Source organism: Macrobrachium nipponense, chromosome 43 (assembly GCF_015104395.2).
Source record: "Macrobrachium nipponense isolate FS-2020 chromosome 43, ASM1510439v2, whole genome shotgun sequence".
Lineage (NCBI taxonomy): Eukaryota > Metazoa > Arthropoda > Malacostraca > Decapoda > Palaemonidae > Macrobrachium > Macrobrachium nipponense.
This window is the reverse complement of record NC_061104.1, coordinates 52,683,475-52,688,835: the sequence shown is the minus strand read 5'-3', so window position 1 is coordinate 52,688,835 and position 5,361 is coordinate 52,683,475.

Here is a 5,361-nt window from a genome sequence, read left to right as displayed (position 1 = left end):
TTTGAAGATGACATTTAATTATTTGATGTGTATATCTAATGTCTTATCGCTTGGCGATAGGACTTTTTGTTTTTTCCTTACGGCTGTTATCCGTAAGTAATGTTTGGTTCCTCTCATCTCCCTTGGATATCTTAGTAGAGATCTTTCTTGTCTATAGGAGATGATTCAAACAGGCTAGTTGCACAAAGTAACAACTTTATTCTGTAACTCCATACTAGGAGATGCAGCTCGGTCGGACGACCGATATGTTTGAGATTTGGCTTTTGAACTGCCATTCTAAAGCATCAACGTTCGATAGCGGAACATTAGCTATCTAAGCAATTCATATAAAAACACATACGTAGTCTGCCGGCTCGGAAGTTACAAGTTTCCGGCGTAGGTTAACAGGTCAACCGCTTCCCATGGAAGTTGTTGTGCAAAGTTATCATAACATAAAAATGTTGACAAAGCTGTGAGCTTAGATCAGGCTACTGCAGACAGTGCATAGCGTAATCTAAGGTCTGCTTTGGTCACGTAGAACCCTCCTAATGCCATGACCCCAGGTCACTGGTTTATATACAATGTAATTCTTACATTAGGCTCGGTCTGCTACCTATTCAAGCCTTGAATAACAAAAAAAAATTACTTTAAACATTGTTCATAGGAGCGTGCTCGTAACATACTAAGTGATTAAATGCACAAAAAGGTTCTGTTACATACCCTTGTTGACATATTCATAACAAAGATAAATGCATGGAAAATATAGATCCATGTTTGGTAATAATAATGATTATGTACCCAAAAATAATAAAATGGTAAAAATCAAAACATGTATACATGATTAGTGTAACCTGATTAAGAATAATGGTTACTAAATAATGATTATAGCATGATCATGGATAATAGTTAAAGAGTACTTGTCACTCTTTATAATAGATAAATATAATTGTATAATAGTATAACAATGTAATTCTGCAGAAATTCAATATATAGGGCTGATATGTTTATTAGGTGCCCGAAAAATACCTTTAGGCATATATTAATGTATAATATTGGGCTATAATGATTTATTAGGTGCCCTGGAGATACTTTAACTGTTTCAAATGCAAAGGCGTGAGTCTTTCTTCTTGTCCTACATTTTTGCCAGCATACGGACCGCTTTTCACACACAACACAATTCCAGACAATTCCCTAGGCACGAACTGAAGTGGCCAGGTTCAGGCGGCCCTAAACGCAAAAGACTTGAGTTTAACGGGTACGTCATCCAGACGGGCCAGTACGTTCCCTTGGAGATCCTTCTGTTTACGCCTCAGCCTACGCCAAGCAAAGATGTTGACGGCGATAACCAATATGGCCGTCACGCTGAACACGGCTAGCGGATGTAGTAGCGAAGATTTCTCCACCTGCATAAGTCGATGACGCGTGGGTCATCTCAGCCAGTTGCGTCAGACGATGAGCTACTCGCGCGTTGTATGGGAGAGGTAGTGATGGGATGATCGTTGTAGCCCACGTGTAGTTCGCGAAATACGCCTTCTCACGTATTATCGTGTTGACCCCTCTGACGGTATAGTTTGTAGATGTTCCCGTACAACCATCGGCTGCTACGAAGATAGGGGCATGGGCGGTGGATGTGTCCGGACACACGACGTCGAATCCGGCCTTATCATAACGGATCCATGAACCATTATTCATCCCTGTAATGCATTTATTACCGAAAAAAGGATAAACGTTTCCCAGACAACCTTCGCTTGTATGAGAGAGAGAGCCGTTTAGCACTATGTCTAATCAACATGAATCCGTTGATATAGGATAGAATTGCAAATGAGTCAGCTGTACAAATTTTATTATTCATGGCTTCTGAACAGTGAGTGAGTTTTAAGTCTAAGTCTTTAATGACTGTAAATGATCTCTTATCAGAAGAAATCAGTACATGCCCGGTTAAATTGGATATTACTGGATTTGAGTTATTCGTCATAAAAGTAGGAAACGGTGCTATTTTGTATGATTGCCAAGCATCGGAAGAATCAAAAGGAATCGTGATCATAATTCTATAATTTTCAACGCTGACTGATATTAGGCTATAATAGAATTCTACTTTATGGGCATCCAATAAAGGAATATAACCTAGCTTCTCCCGTCCGTTTTCCAAAGTTAACGTCAGATCTTTAATGGGCATGAGGTGAGGAGATAACACACCCTTTGTTGCTAACGTAATTGCTTCTACGTAATCTTTTGACTTTTCAATAAAATGTGATATTTTCACACGGATATGATCTATTTTCGAACTATAGTAAGCTAAAGTAGCCAGCAAATGTTGAACTTCCATGACCTGATCAGATATTATTTGAATGTTCATTAACGATATTCATTATTTGATTGATCGAAGATAACTGGCTGCTAAGTTCTGATAAGGCCAGTTCCGTTTTGGTGTTGCAAAAACTCAATTCTTTTTTTTGATTTTGATTATTTATCTTGAGGCGATTTGAGATTCCTAAACCTAGATTCGCAACTGATCCTAAAATGTTTAGTCCAGCTAGAATAAGCGGGTTGCGACGCTCAACAGTATTGTGCCGCACAGACCACATCAGCAGGTCACGAGCGAGTTCTTCTGCCTCGGCGGTTTTATTTTGTATGTCATAAGACAACATTTCCGCGACGCTTAGCGTTTGAGCTAGTGAAATCTCTGAGTTAGCATGAAAATTACGTTCATGCATTTCCTTAAGGGAAATACCAAACCTCATCAGGTCATTCTTTAAGTTAAGGACGTCATCTTCAGGTAAGAAAATGGCGTGCATATCTACCTCGATAACAATATTACTTGACACGATGAATACATCATCGATTCTCTCGATAATCGAGCCATGATTAAATTCTATGTCTTTAGTCCGAGCACTCTTTCCATACAACAAAGATGTCTGAATACACAATATCACTCCTAACAATAACAGATTCATTTTTGAAAACCTGCAATGAGTAAAACATGTAATAACTCGCGTAAAAGAATAGGTTTACATACAATATGATTAATAGATATATATATATAAGTTTATTATACAAGTTTCATAAATACAACCATTTTTTTCCCTCACTCCATCTACCTTTCTTTAGATTCTGATATGTGCCAATGGGACGATTCTCACATCAGTGGGTTTGGATACATTTTGAACCCTAACTCTATTGGCCGTTAAATTTTCTAAAATGTTAAACGGTCCTTCAAACTTAGGTGTCAGTTTATAGTTTAAACCTTTACGTACGTATACTTGTATGTATACCTGATCGCCCACGCATATGTTCTAGTTGGCTTAGCTATTTTATCATGATTTTTTTTCATTATTATCTGAGCTTCTTCTAAATTCTTACGAATTATATTATATCGACTTATGCTTGCATCCATAACATCCTTTAGAGGATTTGATAAATTAGGTTGTAGGCTTTAAGATGTGGAAAGGCGTTCGGGCCGGATACCGTACAGTGCCTCTGCGGTGTCATTTTAATAGATACGTGATACGAGTGATTAAGTGTGCTTAGTACCGCAGGTATGGCAATGTCCCAGTTGGGATCTGCCCCCCCTAAGGTGACCACTTAAAATGTCTTATCGCTTGGCGATAGACTTTTTGTTTTTTCCTTACGGCTGTTATCCGTAAGTAATGTTTGGTTCCTCTCATCTCCCTTGGATATCTTAGTAGAGATGTTCTTTCTTGTCTATAGGAGATGATTCAAACAGGCTAGTTGCACAAAGTAACAACTTTATTCTGTAACTCCATACTAGGAGATGCAGCTCGGTCGGACGACCGATATGTTTGAGATTTGGCTTTGAACTGCCATTCTAAAGCATCACGTCGATAGCGGAACATTAGCTATCTAAGCAATTCATATAAAAACACATACGTAGTCTGCCGGCTCGGAAGTTACAAGTTTCCGGCGTAGGTTAACAGGTCAACCGCTTCCCATGGAAGTTGTTGTGCAAAGTTATCATAACATAAAAATGTTGACAAAGCTGTGAGCTTAGATCAGGCTACTGCAGACAGTGCATAGCGTAATCTAAGGTCTGCTTTCGGTCACGTAGAACCCCCCTCCTAATGCCATGACCCCAGGTCACTGGTTTATATACAATGTATTCTTACATATACACTTGGTAGGGATGAATGAAAACGCCTAGACAAGGAGGAGGGTGCACGGATCAAGGGTTTGTTTTAAAACAGCTATTTGAGAAATATGAGAGAGAAGATAAAATGCTGCATGTGGTATACATGGATCTAGAAAAGCTTCTAATAGTAATGATTGATAAGCAATGTCGTGGATGCTGAAGATGCATGATACAGAGGGTCAATAGGTCAGAGCGATGAAAAATTTTCATGATGGGAGGGGAAGCATGTCTTCGAGGGAACATGGAACCGAGTGAATATTTTGCACACCGGAAGGATGAGAGAAACGTTAAGTCACACAGAGGAGCAAGAAAGGTAGCAGCATCTGTGCATAAGATTGGGATGAAAACTGGGATGTTTATTGAAGCCAAGGATGTCATTTGAATGAATTCATTGTTTGAACAGAAGATGGATGCTGTGAAGATGAACAGCTTGTGTAATGATAACCTGGTATGAAATGTGAAGATAAGTGCGAGTGAAAAAATAAGGATTATCATGGGCAAAAGGATGGATAAGTGTGATTTGCTATGCACTGAAAGCACATAGTTCATTGATGACTTACTTTTTAACCTTTTACTTTACCCCAATTTCTTCTTCCTTTCTTCAGCCTTCCTGCCCGAATACTTTAAATGTAACTTCTTAGTGCAATTGTGAGGTTTCTACCGATATCTCATTTAGAGCCGTGTACTTCATTTTCTTTACTTTCTGGATCTCTTTTTTTTCTTGCTGTTCAACCATTCAACTCAACTCCGCTTTTCAATGTCCTGAGCACTGAAAGGCCGGAAGTGCCCCAGGGTTTGGCTTGGGAGCCTAAAATTCATTAATCAATTATATAGTTTTTGTAGTATTCTAAGTAATGCTATGCCTAATATTACATTACCTCTTGCTTATGTACCAGTCACGTATATCCACATTATACGCTGAATAGCATATACAGCAAATTGGCGAAGAGGACGAAATGTTAGAACACATATTAAAATACCATCTTCCCTGTCACAGGTAAGAGTAAAATAATTGTAATATGTGGGTATATGCCCTACAATTGGCAGCAAGGATGGGATATGAACCAACTCAGGGACTTTGGCTTAGTCAATGTCAAAACTCCCTGTGGTAGCCTAACCCATACTTCCAAGTGCTTAGCCTCGTACCCCATCATCGTCGCCAATTGTGGGGTATGCTATTTGGCATGCACCCTCACAATACAACTCTTTCACTCTTATCCGTGGAAGAAGAAAGA